The following is a 19,804-nucleotide window of genomic DNA, read 5'->3' on the forward strand; positions in this document are numbered from 1 at the left end:
TGTAATTTATCTTGATTATGAGAATGATATAGTTCTAACTTCTCATGCTTGTGCATTTTGTATGTATTGAACGGGACCGAGTAAAGATAGATGTTTTAGAATGAGTGATAAAAACGTATTCTCTAAACTATTAAATGTACTTATATTCTCAATCTTGATATAACGATTATGATATGTATATATTAATTATGAGATTCTGAGATGGGTCAATATGCTTAGTAGATTGGATGATAATAATATATATTGGTGAAATAATTAGTTAATTGATGGAATTCATGTCTCAATATAAAGATTGATGATACACCTTTTTATGAGAAGCTTATAAGATTTCATGTGCAAACCCGGTCGGTAGATTTATGAATCCAACACATGAAATAAGTTAAGTATTGCTCTAAAGGAAATTAATCATTAAATTAAATTCGTCAGTAATTTAATTTATTAATTAGTATCTGTAATCTTAACATGGAGAATTACATAAGTGTTTAATGGAGAATTTCGAAATATAAATAGAAAAGTGCAATTATGAATTTTTAGTGGAATTATTTATAATTTATTATGGTAAGAATAATTCAAATTAAATTTTGGAATTATTTCCATAATATGAAGCGTCGGTAATTAATTCTGTGGTTCCTACAGTGTCCATATTTAACTAGAGCTCAGAATCTTATTTCTAAGAAAAAGGGAGGAAGCACGTGGGTTTCTTATTTTTCAAGAATAGTGGTATAGTCGGTATTTTCATACGTTGAGTTATTCGCAAGAGAATCGACTCAAGTTAAAAACAGGATTATTTTCGGACACGAAATAGAAATCTTTAATGTCCAATTCTAATTAGAATATATTTTGGAGACTAGGAGTTCATTTAATTGGGGTTAGATGACTAAGTAAAAAAAATTAGTGATTGATTAAATTAATTAACCTAAGTACTTGTGTGGTCTCCATCTGAATTAATTAATAAAAGGTAGATAGATGCTATGTAGGTTGGGCACGTGGTAGTTAGGGGCTGCTTTTAGAAAGCAAATAAAGGCTATGCCTTAAGGGATAATGCTGAAAATACAATTTATTTTTTTCTTCTTGACCAAATTAGTTTAGAGAAAGAAGTGAGAGGTGTAGAGAGAGAGAAGTTCGGCCAAGCTAGGGCTTGAGGAAGAAATTAAGGGTTCAAGTGTGGTGATTATTCAAGGTCATGGAAGCAAGGATGGAGTCATTAGGGCAGTAAAAACATTGTTGATCAAGTCCTCAAGTTTCCAAGCAAATTGTGTCATTAAAGCTTAAGGTAAGATTCCATATTTTTCCTCATCTTGGAGGTAATTTAAACTTGCATAAGTTGGTAAATGTGTGATGAATGTATGAAATTGTGGGTGTTGATGTTGAAGCATGGTGGAAGACGTTGGGGGTTGTTTGGTGTAGATGATGGTGGACTGATTTTTCTTAGTATTTTGATTGTTATTGTTATAAATTTTTATGATGAGAATAAAGGTATTTAATGGTTAAAATTGAAGTTAAATTGATTTGTGGATTGTTGTAAGAATTATAGTGATAATAATATAGTTGACTTGCATATGAATAGGTGATATAGTTGTCTTGTGGCTGCTGCTATGTCTCACGAAAATTAGATGAAAAGATAGTATGAAATAAGATGTAAAAATCATATGTGATTTCCTTGGTGTGTTCACAAGTATTCACAAGATTTTCGAGCATCTTTATGTTGTTAGTTAGGGGTTGTTTTGATATGTTATTGTTGTTCTTGTTGAGCTTGGAAGATTAATGATAATTAAGAATATATGTTGTGTTGTATGTTGGTTGGGCTGCTGTAGGGTTGTTTCAATGAAAACGTTACGACTATGGATCATTAAAGATAACTTGAAGATGTAGTAGTTGTGTGTGGATTTGAATTTTTGTCGGATGCTATGAATGTGGGCTGCGTTAACCTAAAAATAATGTTATAATGAAGAGATTAGCTAGTATTAAATGGAATTAAAAGTAAAAAAACTCCATGATTAGTGTTGGTGTTGAAATGGACAGAATTGGAGTTGCTTGAATTAGATTGGGTTGATTGTTGTTGTTGCTATTATTGTTATGGATTATGTGTTAAAAGTGAAGGAATTGTATATGTTAATGTTAAATCTCCGTTTGGACCGTGTTGGGGCTGTTCTAATCTAAAAATGGTGTATTAATTTCGATTAATGTTGTGGTTGTTATTGTGGCTGATTATATAATGAAAATGAAAGAATTTGATATGTCAAGTTAGAGTTGTAATTGTTTTAAGGGCTGGTTGTAACGTGTGGCTGCTTGTGTTGAATTGAAAAATTAAGTGTAGTTACGATTATGTATTGTATGGTTATAATTATTGGGCTATTATAAATCATTTCGGTAGAGTGTGATGGCTGCAAACTATTAGGAGTAATTCGATAGCACCGTAGTCGTCATGTTGATAATTAACGGAAGTCAAATATTATGCGGGCTGTTCAGAGTATTCTTGAATCTCGACTTGGTTGGTCTTAACATGGCATTTGAACGTGTGATTGTTGATGTTGCTTAATGATTGTATGGCTGCTTTGGAGGTGGGGAGAGTGAGCGATATAGGGGAGGTGTTGTCCAATTTTTTAGAAATGACGTACTAACGATAAAGTATGTTTTATGCCTTTTCATAGCTTAACCGTAGAGCTTAACGTCTTAATATAGATTGAGACGCTATTGGGCAGCATATACGTGTTGTGTGCGAATAAACGCTAAAGGTATGTAAATCTAACATTTTTTTCTTTTGGCATGATCCATATGAAACAAACGAACAAAGAATTTATAAATTTCAAAGAAGTTCTTCTTCTTAGATACACTAGAATGGCTAATGTTCTTAATTTCCAGAAATTATATCATTATGTCTTGATACATGTGTATGATTCCAGCCGTCCTAGGTTGGTATAATTCATAATTTGGTGTAATTCATATTTTGTCATAATTTGGTATAATTCATATTTCGGTATACTTCGTATTTGATATAATTCATAATGACAATCGAAGGGTACTTGAAATGACTGTCTTGATTTTCAAATGATGGTTTATTTTGATTATTCTATTGAGTCTCAGATGATGATCTAATTGTACATGATTGCTAATGATACCCTATTCGTGCATATTGTTATTGTATTATCCATCGAGTCCTATGATAGGCCGGGTATGTTATCATGTATGGATTTCATTACATTATTCACCGAGTTCCTCACTAGAGGGCCGGATATGTGATATGATGAAATAAGGATATAATTATGACACCGAGTCCCATGACAGACCAAGTATGGTATGTGTACACGATTTTATTCATCGAGTCCCATAATGGGCCGGGTACGGCATATGAAAATGATATGTATGACTTCATTTATAAAATACAGGTATAGTGATTTCTTGATTATTATACTTTTCTTCTGAATCTCTATTTTAGATGTGATCTCCTTTATGGTATTTTATGCTTTATATACTCAGTACATATTTCATACTGATCCCCTTTTTTCGGAGATCTGCATTTCATGCCTGCAAGTATAGATACTCATTTTGGGAATTCGTCAGCTTAAGATTTCCATTCAGCTGTTTTGGAGTACTCCATTATCCCAGAGCCTAGATTTTTGGTACCGATCCTTTTGATGTATATATTTGTTTATCTAGGAATATGGCGGGGCCCTATCCCATCATATGCTACTGTTAATACTTTTAGAGGTCTGTAGACATGTGTGAGTTGTATATAGATGTTATCCAACTGTACTAGTATGACTTATGTTTGGGACGTTCCTACTCGTAAGGGCAGCCTTATCGGCTTGCGTATGTACATGTAAATTTTGAGAATATGGTGTATAGTGGCAGCCTTGTCAGCGTGCATATATGTATATAGTGGGACGTTCTTACATGTAGTGACAGCCTTGTCGGCTCACGTACTATGTTACCTTTTGATGATTGTGACTCCTCAAGAGACAGGTGGTTTTGGTGTATATATATATATATATATATGTGTGTGTGTGTGTGTGTGTGACAGTCTTGAGACGACGTTTTTTCTGTATAAGTTTCATATCATATTTAGTTGCTGATTGATTATAGATAATAGGTGTGTATACGAGTGTCTAGTTTGGTCACTAGTCAAGACCCACGGGGTTAGGTCGTGATAAATAATGGTATCAGAGTAGTTCATCCTCGGAATATCTACAGACCGTATCTAATAAAGTCTTATTTATTGATGTGTTGTGCACCACACCTATAAACAAGAGGCTAGAGGACATTTAGGATGTTATCCTTCCTTTTTACTTTAAATCGTGCGATAGAGCTATATTATTAGGATAATTCCTCCATAACGAATTATTATGTTTATAGCGATGCCTCCAAGGAAAGCGACAACTGTCCATAAGGGCAAGTCAATAGCAGGAGAGACTAGCCAGACTACGAGAGTTACTAGGGCTCATGCCCAGTCGATGTGCTATTTTCCAATAATTGGTAGCAAAACCTTCCTTAAATCTTTATGGATGACTATATATATCATGAGAAAAATCACTAAAAACATAAACTGATTATGAATTGGTTTGGTCGAATTTTTTCTTGAAATAATCATAGACCTTCTTTTCTATCGGATGAATTTAATACAAGTAATTATGTATTTAATTGCTAGTTTGATAATCTATATTAACTCTCCTGAACTGAGCAATATATGATTGTATCAATGTAACTAGGGTCTTAACTTTCACTTGACTTAAACTAACAGTAGACTCTCTATCTGAGTTAGGTCTGTAAGAGTTCAGAGAGTGAATAATCAGTCATTATATATGTATATTGTATGAGTAGTTCTCCCATCCCATCGATTGGCTATTCAAGATCATGAATGTATATGTATGTGATGAGTTTGAATGTAAATATTCAATGTTTAATTGATCTATTGTAACTATTTTTCTAATCTCAGATTCAACATGTCTCCTTTTAACCCCCTTAGCACTATTTTGGGTCAAAATAAACTTGAGGGTCCTAATTATGTTGATTGTTGGAGAAATATTGACATTGTGTTAACTGCTAAAGAGTACAAATTTGTACTCTATGAAGAATGTCCATCGAAACCAAGTGAACAGTCTAGTGATGAGGATAAGTTAGCTTATCAAAAATGGCAAAGAGGTGATGAGATGGCGTGATGCTACATTCTAGCTTCAATGTCAAATGTGCTGCAACATCAACATCAAGGTATAATTTTTTCTTTTGAGATTCTAGAGAATCTGAAACAAATGTTTGGGGACCAGATTCGCTCATCTAAGCAGACTGCCATAACAGATCTCATGAACACTAAGATGCCTGAAGGCACTCCTGTTAGAGACCATGTGTTGAAGATAATAAGTCTTTTGAATGAATTAGAGGTCTTGGGGGCTGAAATTGACAATGACTCTTAGGTTGAGATGATATTGCAGTCCCTGCCAGTCAGCTTTCAACAATTTTGCCTGAACTATAATATGAATAAGATGGGTCTATCTTTGGCGCAATTATTGAATGAGCTGTAGGAGGCAAAGACAATTATCAGAAAACAGGCACCACTCATGGCACTATATGTTAAGAAAGGTTCTACTTCTAAACCGAAAGGTGGACAGAAGAAGAAAAAGGCTCACAAAGGTAAGGCAGTTGCACATCCAACCAGAGGCGTGAAAAAGCTTAAGAAAAAGTGTTTTCATTGCAAGATGCCAGGTCATTGGAAGGCTCATTATCCAGTTTTCTTAGCCAAGCAAAAAAAAATAGGTAACTCACTTTCACTTGTCGTTGAAACGTTTTTAGCGACTGTTTCTTCCACATCATCGTGTGTAGACTCAGGAGCCACTAATCACATTTGCACTTCTTTGCAGGGGTTTTAAGAAACATGCAAGATGATTAGAGGTAAAGTTAGTATTTTTCAGGCGGATGGTTCAGCAACTCCAGCTTTAACATTAGGAAATATTAGTATTTTGTTTGGTAGTGGTAGAGTTTTAATTTTAAAACACATTTTATATGCACCTGCTATTAGAAGAAATTTGATTTTAGTTTCTAAAGCTTTGAGAGATGGTTATGATGCTAATGTTTCGGCTATGTTATTAGCTATAATAAACATTTTTTCTCTGTTGGTACATTAATTGATGGTCTTTTTATTATTAATATCTCTTCAGAACTGCAACAACCTATAGAACTAAATAATGTTAACATTTCAAGTAAAAGAAAGCATTCTTCTGAATTTAATGAGACTGATTTGTGGCACTTGCGTCTATGTCATATAAATATAGATAGGATTTCAAGGTTAGTTCGAGATGGACCTTTAGGTTCATTGAAAGTGGAGGAACTACCAACATGTGAATCTTGTTTAGAAGGAAAAATGACTAAGAGACCTTTCCCCTCAAAAGAAAATAGAGCCAATGATAAATTAGAGCTAATTCATTCTAATTTGTGTGGTCCGATGAGCATTTAAGCGAGAGGTGGATATGAGTATTTCGTGACTTTCATTGATGACTACTCAAAGTATAGATATATTTATTTATTGCATCGTAAGTCTGAATGCTTTGAGAAATTCAAAGAGTTTAAACAGAAATGGAGAAACGACATGGGAAATATATCAAGTCACTACGATCTGATCGTGGTAGAGAATATCTCTCAAATGAGTTCATTAGTTACTTATTAGAACAAGGAATTACATCTCAAATATCTACACCTAGAATGCCACAACAAAAAAGAAGAAACAAGAATCTTTTAGAAATGGTTAGATCTATGATGAGTTACTCTGATTTACCTTATTCATTTTGGGGATATGCATTAGAAATTACAAATTATATTCTGAACTTAGTTCCTTCTAAGTCTGTACCTATGACACCCATTGAATTGTGGACTGGGCACAAACCTAATTTGAAATACGTTCGAATTTGGGGATGTCCAGCACATATGCTTAAAGGAAAGACATAAAAATTGGATTCTAGAACAAAAGTATGTGTTTTTATTGGATACCCCAAACGAACAAAAGGTGGTATGTTTTATAATCCTAAAGAAAAGAAAGTCATTGTGAGTACCAATGCCAAATTTTTGGAAAGGGATTTTTTGACGAACCATGTTCCCAGAAGTAAACTAGTTTTACGAGAATTAAGAAAAGAGATAATAAATCAATCTATTGAAAATAATGAGAACCAAATTCAAAACCCATATGTTAGAATTAACATACCATTACATTATAGTAGTGGGAGAGATGTTAATAGACATATAATTCCACAAGTACAAGTTCCTGAAAATCTATTGCATCAAAGTAGTGGGAGAAGTAATGAGCAAATTGCATTAGAGGAAGAAGTTGTTGTAATCTCCTCACCACAAGGTGCTGAGGATAACATGAAGACTCAATATCCTATAAATGATGTGGTTCCACCACAAGATCATAATAATGCAACTCTCTCTGAACCTGCCTCTGTGCCTGTAGTGACTCATTGCAGTGGAAGAGTGATAAGAAAACCACTTTTGTATGCATTCTTGGGAGAGTCTTTTTACAAAATCCATAAAGAGTTGAATATCGAGCTTGTGAATTACGAAGAAGCACCGGAAGATAAAGATACAGAAAAATAGATCATTGCTATGAAATCAGAAATGGAGTCCATGTACTCCAATAAAGTCTGGGATCTTGTATAACCACTTGTAGATGGAGTCAAACCCATTGGATTCAAGTGAATCTATAAGAAAAAGAGAAGAGTAGATAAAAAAGTGCAAACTTATAAAGCTAGACTTATTGCAAAAGGGTTTACTCAAAAAAAGAGATCGATTATGAGGAAACCTTTTTGCCAGTAGTCATGCTTAAGTCTATTAGAGAATTCTCTTATCTATTGCTGCTCATTATGATTATGAGATTTGGCAAATGGACATCAAGAAAGCTTTCCTTAATGAAAGTCTTGATGAGAGCATCATTATGCGACACCCAGACGGTTTCATAGAAAAGGGCAAAAAACATATGTTGTGCAAGTTTAAAAGGTCTATTTATGGATTAAAGCAATCTTCTAGGGCATGAAATACTTGTTTTGACAATGCAGTCAAGAAATTTGGTTGTGAGCAATGTCTTGACGAGTCTTGTGTACAAAAAGTGGAATGGGGATAAAATGGTATTTTTGGTATTATATGTAGATGATATTTTGCTCATTGAAAATGATGTGGGCTTGATGAATTCAGTTAAGGAATGGTTGTCCACTAATTTTGATATAAATGATTTGGGAGAAGCTGCTCACATCCTTGGGATCAAGGTTTTGCATGATCGCAAGAAAAGGATGATAGGCTTATCTCAAGCTTTTTATATTGATACAATTCTTACCAGGTTCAGCATACATGATTCGAAGAAAGCATTTCTTCCTTTTAGACATGGAATTTCCCTATCTAAGGATCAATGTCTTAAGACAGATGAGGAGAGAGAAAGCATGAAGGCAATTACTTATTCGTTAGCTGTGAGAAGCCTCATGTATGCGATGTTTTGCACTAGACCTTACATCTGCTTTGCCGTGGTCATGGTTAGTAGATTTTAATCTAATACTGGACGAGAATACTGGACAACAGTTAAGAATATAATCAAGTACCTGAAAAGGACTAGGGATTATATGCTAGTCTATCATTCAACTGAATTGGTGCCCTTAGGGTACACAAACTCAGATTTCCAATCTGACATGGACTCTAAAAAGTCGACCTCAAGAAATGTGTTTACTTTGGGAGGTGGAGCCATTATTTGGAGGAGCATTAAATAAACCTGTGGTGCTAATTCTATCATGGAACCCGAATATGTAGCAGACTCTAAGGCGTCTAAGGAGGCAGTATGGCTCAGAAACTTTCTGAAAGACTTGGCAGTTGTCCCTGCGATAGAAGCGCCACTCATAATGTATTGTGATAATAGTGGTGCAGTTGCAAATTCAAAGGAACCACGGAGCCATAAAAAGGAAAAACACATTGAACGTAAGTACCATTTGATTTGAGAAATAGTGCAAAGAGGATATGTGATGGTTGCAAAGATTGCATCAGAAAACAACCTGGCTGACCCTTTCACAAAAGCTTTACCACAAAAGTCTTATGATAGGCATATTGAAGGAATGGGTGTTAGAGTTGTAGGTGCATGGTTATGAGTCTAAGTGGGAGATTGTAAGGATATACTATTAATCATGCATTTGGATATAGTATTATTTATTGAACAATTATTTATTTATTCGATTTAATAAAGTGTTACATTAAATAGATCATTTTGTCATTATGTGTCCTCAACTTATATAGTAGATAATTTGGTGTATAGAGTTTTAGCTTATATACAGAAGATTAAATCACCGGTTCTTATAAGTTAAAAGTTATAGTTCACAATCGTAGATGAGAATTTGAACAAACCATCAGAAAGATTGTAGCACGAGATTAAATGTAATTTATCTTGTTATGAGAATGGTATAGTTCTAACTTCTCATGCTTGTGCATTTTGTATGTATTGAATGAGACCGAGTAGAGATAGATATTTTAGAATGACTGATAAAAATATATTCTCTAAACTATTAAATGTACTTATATTTTCAATCTTGATATAACAATTATGATTTGTATATATATTAATTATCGTGTTGATTTATTAAAAGGTGAGATTTTGAGATGGATCTATATGCCTAGTAGATTGGATGATAATAATATATATTGGTGAAATAATTAGTTAGTTGATGGAATCCATGTCTCAATATAGAAATTGGTGATACACTATTTTATGAGAAGCTTATAAGTTTTCATGTGCAAATCCAGCGGTAGATTTATGAATCTGGCACATGAAATAAGTTAAGTATTGCTCTAAAGAAAATTAATCATTGAATTAAATTCGTCAGTAATTTAATTTATTGATTAGTATCTATAATCTTAACATGGAGAATTTTGAAATATAAATAGAGGAGTGCAATTATGAATTTTTAGTGGAATGATTTGTAATTTATTATGGTAAGAATAAATCAAATTAATTTTTAAAATTATTTCCATAATAAGAAACCTCAGTAATTAAGAATAAAGGGAGGAAGCACGTGGGTTTCTTGTTTTTCAAGAATAGTGTGGGTTTTCTTCTCCTTTTTGAACTAGGAAGAAATCTCTATAAATAGGGATTTCTGCTAAACTAGAAAGACAATTAGTTTTCTATACAATATTTGCCCACCCAAGTATTGAGAGAGTTCAGGTGTTAATTAATTGAGATCAGTGTAGAAGACCGTAGAACTGGAGTATGACATGCTTCAAGATATTTGTTCACGCTTCAAGAGGTATTCCTTGAGTTAATTTTCAGCATACTTTGTATGTGATATGTATTTATGGTTGTTGTCTATAATTCATGTAAGCAGTATGATTCTGAAATGCTTCCGCTGTGTGCTATTTTCCAACACTGGCAATGCATTAAACTCATCACTCTCAGCACTCAAGAGTGGATATCTAGTAATGCTATTAATTTCTTCCAGTGCAGGGCTTAACTTAATCTTACCAAAATCGTCAATCTAGTCATTACTAGTTCAAGAGGATAGGTAAGTAAAGGCAACTATTTTTTCTTGTAGGGTTTGGAGTTGTTGGTCTTCAAAGAAACAACCTATTGTTACTTTGTCGACTACTGAGGTAGAGTATGTTGTTGCAACATTATGTGCTTGTGTCATGCTGTTTGGATAAGAAATATTACTTTTAAAGAACTTTATTTCAAACTGGAAGGACCAATGCCAATTTTTTGTGACAATACTTTAGTGATTAATCGTTCAAAGAATTCAGTTGAACATGGACAGAGTAAGCAAATCAATGTAAAATACCACTTCTTGTGGGATTTAACTAAGGATGCAAAGATTAGCCTTATATATTGTAGAAGCGAAGAGCATATCACAAACATGTGCACAAAGCCCCCAAAACCAGTGTGATTCCTAAAGCTATGTGATCAGCTCGGTGTTTGCAAATTAAACTGAAAGATATTTCATGCTCCATCCGCCGGAAGGCGATATAGGACTTTTATTGCCCATTGGTGGACACAAAGGGAATGTTGGCAACTAGCTTTGTGGAGTAGTGATTTTGTTGTTGCATTTGTTTAAGAGTCAAATAAGTTGTTTTCTAGTCTTTACACTATAAGAATAGTGGAGTCATTTTTTAGATTCAATATTTTAGGAGAATAAACGTGTTCTTTTGTTTACTAGTTTTCATCTTTTTAAGACTCTGGTAACTGGGTATATTGTAGCTTCAATACAGAGAAAACTTCCACACTTGTAGAGTCTTTTCTTTTCATTGTTGCCGTTAATTTTCTATCTCCTCTTTTGTCACCCTTCCTTTTTTCCTTTCTTTTTCATTTGCTTTTTGTTTAATTTAGCTCTAAATTTCTTCTTTTTCACACCGCTTTATTTCTACACAATAAAATAAAATATTAAGTACAAAATGATATAATCAATACTCAAAAGATAATTAAAAATGCTAAAATATGAGGTAAATAATGACTAAATGTTGTATTTTTGGCTCTGACGTCAAATGTGCAACTTATTCCTCATTTGGTTCATAATTTGCAAAGTGTTGAACAATTGATGGCTAGTGTTTACTCTGTTGTATTTCAAAATAAATCATTTGTTGTCAGTGATATGCTATCTGGTCTGACTATTGCAGTTGTGCCTATGACCCAAATGTTTCCCCTTAATGTCTCAAGTGTCGTAAAAAAGGCCTTACTTGCTAACGGTGTTAATAAAACTCAACTATGGCATCTTCACTATGGCCATTTGAACATTAATGGGCAGAAATTGTTGACTAAAAAGAATATGATAGTTGGATTATCAAAAATAGGTGAGCTATGAAGGTTGCATATTCAAGAAACAAAGTAGGAAATTATTTCATGTAGGAAAATCATAGAGAGTTGCCCGTTATCTTGATCTTATACATGCTGACTTATGTAGACCAATGAAGACCGAGTCACAGAAGTAATACTAACCTTTGTTCTCATGGCAGCAGCAACAACAATTTTAATCCAGCCAGTGCCCATTCTCCATCTTCGGCATCATCCAGCGAAACACCACCTACAAGGTTTTGATTATTGAAAGATATTTATTCAGCTTGCCACTTTGCCTTGTTAACTGCTGAACCAACTTGTTATGAAGAGGTTTCGGAGCAACCTGAGTGGAAAAATTTAATAATTGAAGAGATTCAATCCATTGAGTAAAAGAAAATCTGGGAGTGGGTTGATTTTCCTAAAGGGAAGAATGTTACTGGGGTGAAATGGATTTTCAAAATGAAGTACAATGCTGATGAAAGTTGTTAAAATTGACAAGATTCTAGTTGAATTAGTGTAAATATTTGGTAGAAAGATAATTTTTCATTGGTACAAAAACTTAAGGTAGTAACGTTGTAGGTGAAAGTTTGGTAAATCATAAAATGGTTACAAAAGTTAAACCTTGACATTTTGATACATAGTGATGTCATGGATGACATCAAAAAAAGAATTTATTCCTATAAATAGATAGCTCCTAATTAATTTAAAACACACCTCTCACTTTCCTTTCTCATAGTTTAAGATATTTGTAAAATACATTAGAAGAGTAGAGAGTTAAGAAAGCAATTCTCTTAGATGTATTTGGGATCTCTTCTCCTTCTTTGTTAATATAAAGACAGTTGTTCTCTGGTGGATGTAGAATCATTCTGATCCGAACCATGTTAAATATTGTTGTTCTTCCTTGTTCTTTATATTTTTCCTTCATGTTTTCGCTAATAGAAGTGCCGAAAGGCATAATGCTCAACTTGTTGCAAGAACATACTCCCAGCAAGGAACAGGAACTGACCTTGAAGAGATATTCTCACCGGTAGCTCGCTTTCAAACGGTTACAATTACTCTACTCTTGGCTTCTTAACTTGGTTGGCCTATGTTCCAATTTGATATTAAGTCTACACGCCTTCCTAAATGGTGACTTAAATGAAGGAGTATATGTCTACCAACCTGAAGGCTTCATCTCTAGTGAATGAAAGATCAAAACATACAGATTAAAGAAGGCACTGTACGGCCTAAAGCAAGCTCCATGAGCATGGTATATAATATTTTATTCTTTTTTTAAATAGCAGTAGTTCAGAATAAGTGAAAATGAACCTACACTTTATGTGAAAAAGCAAGGTACTGGTGATTTTCTGGTTGTTTGTCTTTTTGTCGATGATATTATATATATGGGCTTTGGTAAATTTATTGTTTCTGACTTTTAAGAGTTGCATGATGAGTAAATTGGTGATTTTCTGGTTGTTTGTCTTTATGTCGATGATATTATATATATGGGCTCTGATAAATTTATTATTTCTGACTTTAAGAGTTGCATGATGAGTAAATTTGAGATGTCCCACTTGGGTATGTAGCATTATTTTCTTGGGGAAGAGGTGAGACAAGGCTAGGATGAAATTCTTATTTTGCAAAGAAAATATGCTACTGAAATTTTATAGAGGTTCAACATGTTGTCAAGGCTAATTTGTTTAACTCTTGACGCCTTTGTTCCATTCTTAGTATTAAATCGAGAAGACCATGATTATTCTCAGAAAAAGTATCGTGACTGGTAGATTTTCTTTTTCAATGTTATGTGATTCTCTTGGTTGTAGTTTCCCCTGATGGTTTAATGTACCATTCTATTTAAGGTGCCTTACGTCAAGACTCAAGGCTAATATGAAACCTTGGAAAAGAATTCTCATTTACTACTACTTGTATTAGCATACAGAATACAAAATCTAGTCGAGCGACAGAGTCCGTTTGGATCTGTTCTTTCTTTTTTCTGTTTCACACTGGTGTCAGGTAGCAGGTTTGCGGCCCTATTAATTGGGGTTTTCTCTAAATTTTACAAAAACCAAGAAAATTGAGGCAAATTTTGAAAATCAAAAATTTTCAAAAGTAAAAGGTGAGTTAGAAAACAAGGTTACACCTATTTTTCAAATTCCTGAATCCAACTTCAAGTTGAATTTAGAAAATATAGGAAAATGGGTTATTAAAAGTGAATACAACCGATGGACAAACAGCTCTTAACGTCCGTTAGTCAAACTTTAAGGGTAAGTCACATGGGGCCATACGACTTATCCTTAAAGATTGTGGGCCCCTGCACCTTCTTCCCACCCCTATCCCAGCCCACCCCAAACCCCAAAATATTTTTATAAATTAGTGTTTACTTTTAATTACTTTTATTTTTTTGTTTAGTTTGTACTTTTTTTCTTGTGATTGAATTAATCAAGTTAGTGTTGAAGGAATAGATCTCACTTACATGAATTGAAATTATATTTCATTTAAATTATTTTTATAAAATTATTATTTTTCAAAGTAATTAAAATTATCGTTAATTTTTTTATAGCATGGAGAAATTTTTTTTTTGCTATAATTAAAATACATGTTATTGTATTTTAAGTTGTTAATTATTGTGATTTATAGTTGTTTTATTAACTTTCTTTTCGAAAAAATAAATTTAAAATTAGGGTAACTAGTATTACAAGGTGAAAAAGCTAGAATGTATGTTTGCCTACATTCGGTGAAGATATGATTGTTATTCGAACCGTGATGAAGTTATGAAGCCCGTGAAGATATTCTTAAGACTAAAACGGATAGAAAAGTCAAATATTCGAACAAGTTAATTGTTTTAGTAGTGGAACTACCTTATGAATTTTTAAAAATTTTTTATTTTAAGTTAGGATGATCTCACTTTTTATGTTTACAATACAAAACAAAATGAGTTGATCAACTATAAAATATTTTCCGTTATTGTAAGTTTCTTATTATGTTTTTAACAACTACTTATTATCTTAATTTTTCGGAAACAACCTCTCGATCTCCATGAGATAGTGGTAAGGTCTGCGTACATCCTATCCTTCCCAAACCCCACTTGTGGAATTCCACTGGGTATGTTGTTGTTGTTGTTTAATTGTTAATATATAACTCTATTATTTGTAGACTTAATTAAGATTAAGTGTATTCATTTTATTAATGTAGACTTAATTAAGATTAATTGTATTCATTTTATTAATGTAAACTTAATTACTTAAATATGTATTTGTAGTTAAAAAATTTATAAAGAATTTATGTCATTTTACATAACTAAAATAAGAAAATAATTAATACACAATATTTAGTTTGTTTCGAAGTCCTAAATATTAGGGAATAATTAAACTATTATTTTTATATTTTTAAAAATAGTCGTACTTTTATCTTTTAATTTTAAAAATAGTCGTACTAATTTTAAATTATTTTTTTGAAAAGAAAGTTAATTAAAATATTATGAATCATAATAGTTAACAATTTAAAATACAATAACACTTATTTTAATTATAGCAAAAATTTATTTCTCCGTACTATACAAAAATTAACGATAATTTTAATTACTTTAAAAGATAATAATTTTATGAAAATAATTTAAACAAAATACAATTTCAATTTATGTAAGTTAGATCGATTCCTTCAACACTAACTTGATTAATTCAATCAAAAAAATAAAAGAGTATAAACTAAAACATAAAAATAAAAATAAATAAAAGTAAAAACTAATTTATAAAATATATTTTGGGGTTGGGGGTGGGCAGGAGGCGGGGTGGGCAATGCGGTGGGGGTGGGAAGAAGGTGCAGGGGGCCATAAACTTTAAGGCTAAATCGCACGGCACCCTTAAATTTTGACAAACGGACCCAACATTTCTGCCCTTTTGGTATGGTCCCCAAATCAATTACCCTATTGGAATTTTCGAAAAAAAAAAAAAAAGAGTTGCCCTTTTTACCCCAGACTCAATTTCTTATGCCAAACATCCTGACTTCTATGTAAAAAGCATGAATCTCCAGTTGGTTGAACTCTCTATTTTTGTTGTTGAGATATTTTTGTCAATTTTTTCCATTTGATTTTCACAGACGATTACTAAGTTTTAATCCAATGTTTTGGAGATCTATTTGTAGTCATTGGGAACATAGCAATCATGTATTTGTGAGATGTTCATTTTAAATTGTTTCTATACCTACTTCACATTAATTTCTTCTTTCCTATTAACCCATTCCAAATCTCATTTTAGATTTCCATATATCATCAAAATTACATAAATCAAGAAATGAGTTGCTTCTTACAATTCTTGATTCAAAGAACTCCTATCTCGTGAAAAACATAAAAGCGGCCCTCAATAGTAGTTGAAAAATTGAAGTTATACCACCTTAACAAATTAACATTGGAAAACACTTAAGTACTTGTGCTCAACTGAAACTTAACACAATCAACATAGGTAATCAAACAACATACACGACACAAATAACACGATGGTTCAATTATAATGCACCTAGTAGCAACTACTAACGAACTGGAATTTAATCATTTTAAGTGTTGAAAGAGCATCTTCTATGCTAATTCTTGCATCAGGTGTCACTATGGTGCATCTCAAAGCTAATTCAAAGATAGATAACAAACATTGAATTAGAATCCACCACCTTATGAATTCCATTTGAAAAGAAATCACTAAACCAACGTTGTATGCTCAAGTCTCTAGTAAATATTTCATCACTTGGTATGATTCTTGTAAACGTCTCCATCATCAGGATATCAAAACTATAAACATCACAACTTGTGGATACTATTCCATCTTGTCCAAACTCTGCAATCATAGTAAAATATTATCAAAAAAGCTTCCTAGTTATCATTGAATATGCTAACTAAGAGTACCAGTTATATTTAAGGCAAAATAATTAATTGGGTATTCTCTAAGGATATGATAAATCTTTGACAAGTTCGAGTACCTGGAGCAATATATCCAATAGTTGCAATTGTCCTTGTTTGAACAAAAGCTTCCCCTTCACCTAACAATTTTGCAATGCCAAAGTCACTGACATGACCAAACATTTCTTGATCTAACAAGAAATTGCTTGGCTTCAAATCACAGTGCACCACTGGAGATGGAATAGCCGTTGTGGAGATAGTTCATTGCAGATGCAATATCTATCATTATATTTAATCTCTGCAACAAGTCGAAGAACAAGTTATGAGAGTATAACCATTTATCAAGTGTCCCATTGGGTATGTATTCTAACACTAGGGCCATGAAATCAAGGTTGGAGCATCTCGTTATGACTTTGGTCAGATTTCTGTGGCGAAGTTTGCGAAGTATCTCACATTCTGTGTCAAAACTTTTGGCTGCACCCTCCAACCGCACATCGAATAACTTTTCTGCAAAAAAGGTACCATCCTTAAGTATTCCTTTGTAGACCATGCTAAAAGTCCCATGACTAAGCAAGCTGTTTTTGTTAAATCCTTCTGTCGCCTGTTCAATTTAATAATAGGAAATTCTTCCATGCCCGTTTACCGGAGATACATCAGTTGGACCTGTATTCTTCTTTGTATTTCATAATCTTACAAATACATATGCAAGGGCTAATACAAGAAATAACAGACCCACTCCTAAAATGATGTACAAAACCAAGAATATTTTTATCCTCTTGCGAGATTGGATGATACATGGTGACACTTTAAAGTTAGATTCACCACAGAGTGCATCATTGAACAAAACAGATTGACCTGTGGCATTTGAAAAAGGAACACCATTGGGAGTCTCTCCACTAAAAAGTTTATTGAATGAGAAGTTCAGGTATTTGAGACACACAAGAGCTACTACTGACTTTGAATTTTACCACCAAGATTGTTATAGCACAAATCCAAGAATTCCAATGCCAATGGTTTTCCAAATGAATATGAAATAGGCCCATCTAATCTATTATGTTCCAAGGAAAGACTAATCAATTTGTCTAGACCCCCTAGAGAGATAGGAATCTTACTAGTAAATTCATTTTTCAACAGATCAATGAGTTATGCAGCCTTTAAATTTCCAATCTCAAGGGAAATTTGCCCACTCAATAAATTATATGAAATATTGAATTCTATGAGATTGCGAAGGCCACCTAAGATTTCAGGTAAGCTTGAATTCAGGCTGTTGTAAGCTATATTAAGATACCTCAAACTAGTAATTTTTCCTAAGCATGGTGGTGCGGAACCAAAATATTGATTTCCTGACAAGTCTAACGCACCAATATTCTTTAAATTGCATATAACATTTGTAGGTGAAGTTCTTGAAGGTTCAACATGCCTTGGATAGTATTTGGAATATGTCCCGTCATCTCATTGTGAAACAAGCTCATCCTTTTCAGACCAGTAAGGTTTCCAATTTCGCGGGGAATGACGCCCTTAAGTTTACAAGTTAGTCCTACAAAAATCTATAAAGAGTTGGAGAAATTACCAATAGATGCAGGAAAAATCCCACCCAATGCATTCTCATAAAACCTGAGTGCTCTTTTTTCCCTACAGTTTTGTTAATGATGTAAGGAAGCTCAATGATGAATCACTGATAAAAGTATTCTTGCCCAAGTTTAGAATCTCAAGGTACTCTAAGTTACCGAGTGATTCAGGAATTGGACCTATGAAACTGTTGCCAGAGAGATCAAGCACTCTGAGTCTTGAAGAATTTGAGAATGAAGCAGAGATAAAACCACACACATTATTCCCTCCAAAGTAAAGTTTTTCAAGGCTGGAAATTCCAAGGCCTAAATTTGAAGGTAGATTACCTGAAACCTTGTTTTGTGTAACTGTTAGGACCTCCAGAGATGACATGTTGAAAATACTTTCAGGGACAGAACCAATAAACTCATTCTGGGCTAACATCAGCAGCTGTAGTTTCTTAAGATTACCAAGCTCCACTGGTATCTCTCCTGTCAATTTGGGGAAATATATGAGTTACTAGTTTGGCAGAAGAGAAAAGGAAGAAAATTTTCATTTTTTTGTAAGGAAATATGATCCTACCTTCCAAATGCAGATCTGCAATATATAATCTTGTAAGAGTTGCTACGTTGGCTAGCTCTCTTGGTACAATTCAATAAACTCGTTGAACGACAATGCCAAGACTTGAAGCTTTCTGCATTTCTCCAGGTTTGGTGGAATAACTCCATCTAGGGTGTTTCTTATGAGGTAAAGCTCTTCCATGTTTGGAAGATGGTTACATATAGTTGTCGGAAGCTTTCCAGTAAGACTATTGCTTGTAAGAGCAATCACTTGCGTTGTTGTAATGTTAAAGATTGATGGTAGTATAGAGCTAGTAAGCTGATTATATTACAGATCCAGGATAGTCAAGTAATGAAGATCACCGAGTTCCCAAGGGATCTCTCCTTCGAGAAAATTTCTCAGCAAGCTCAACACTTCCAGCTTTGTTAGATTGGAAAGGAAAGATGGAATTTGTCCTGAAAATTGATTCCTCCAGAGGTACAAGGTTCGGTAACAAACTTAAAATGATGGAATGGCTCCAGTGAAGTTATTTCTTGTGACATTAATCAATTTCAACCTTTGCAAATGAGCCAACTCTTTTGGCAAACTCCCGTGGAAAGTGTTGTCACTGACGTCAAGGGAGATGAGAAATGAGAGGTTTCCAAGATGTGGAGGAATGGTACTATGAAGTTGAATGCTAGAAATGTCTAAAGCAGTAACTCGATGGTGACGGGAGCTGCAAGTGATTCCAATCCAGCTGTAAATTGGGGTTGAAGAAGACCAGTTTCTTGCTAAGATGTTGCTAGGATCAGAAGAAATGTAAGATCTCAAGGAAAGAAGGCAACTTCTTTTGGGAAAAAGCAGACTAACACAAAAATATATATGGTCAAAATAATAAAAATAAAAAAGAAAAATAATGACATCAAGAATTTTACGTGGAAATCCTTTTAAATAAGGAAAAAACGACGGGTCAAGAGGAGCAATTGATATAACGAGTACAATACTCAAAAAAGACTACCACACACTCAAAAAGAATAACACTCTTTTGATTTACCACCTTACTAAAATATCGTTCACAC

General features: G+C 33.4%; 1 long non-coding RNA gene and 1 pseudogene across 1 annotated transcript; one reads left to right on the plus strand and one right to left on the minus strand.

Annotated features, from left to right (window-relative positions):
• Window positions 1-1,038: 1,038 nt before the first annotated feature.
• LOC129901575 (uncharacterized) lies at window positions 1,039-13,230 on the plus strand. The gene is made up of 2 exons (XR_008769875.1): window positions 1,039-1,273; window positions 11,956-13,230. It is a non-coding gene; the product is annotated as an uncharacterized LOC129901575 (long non-coding RNA).
• Window positions 13,231-16,054: 2,824 nt separating this feature from the next.
• Window positions 16,055-19,559, minus strand: LOC129900257 (probable LRR receptor-like serine/threonine-protein kinase At3g47570; annotated as a pseudogene).
• Window positions 19,560-19,804: the final 245 nt, after the last annotated feature.

Source organism: Solanum dulcamara, chromosome 8 (assembly GCF_947179165.1).
Source record: "Solanum dulcamara chromosome 8, daSolDulc1.2, whole genome shotgun sequence".
Classification (NCBI taxonomy): domain Eukaryota; kingdom Viridiplantae; phylum Streptophyta; class Magnoliopsida; order Solanales; family Solanaceae; genus Solanum; species Solanum dulcamara.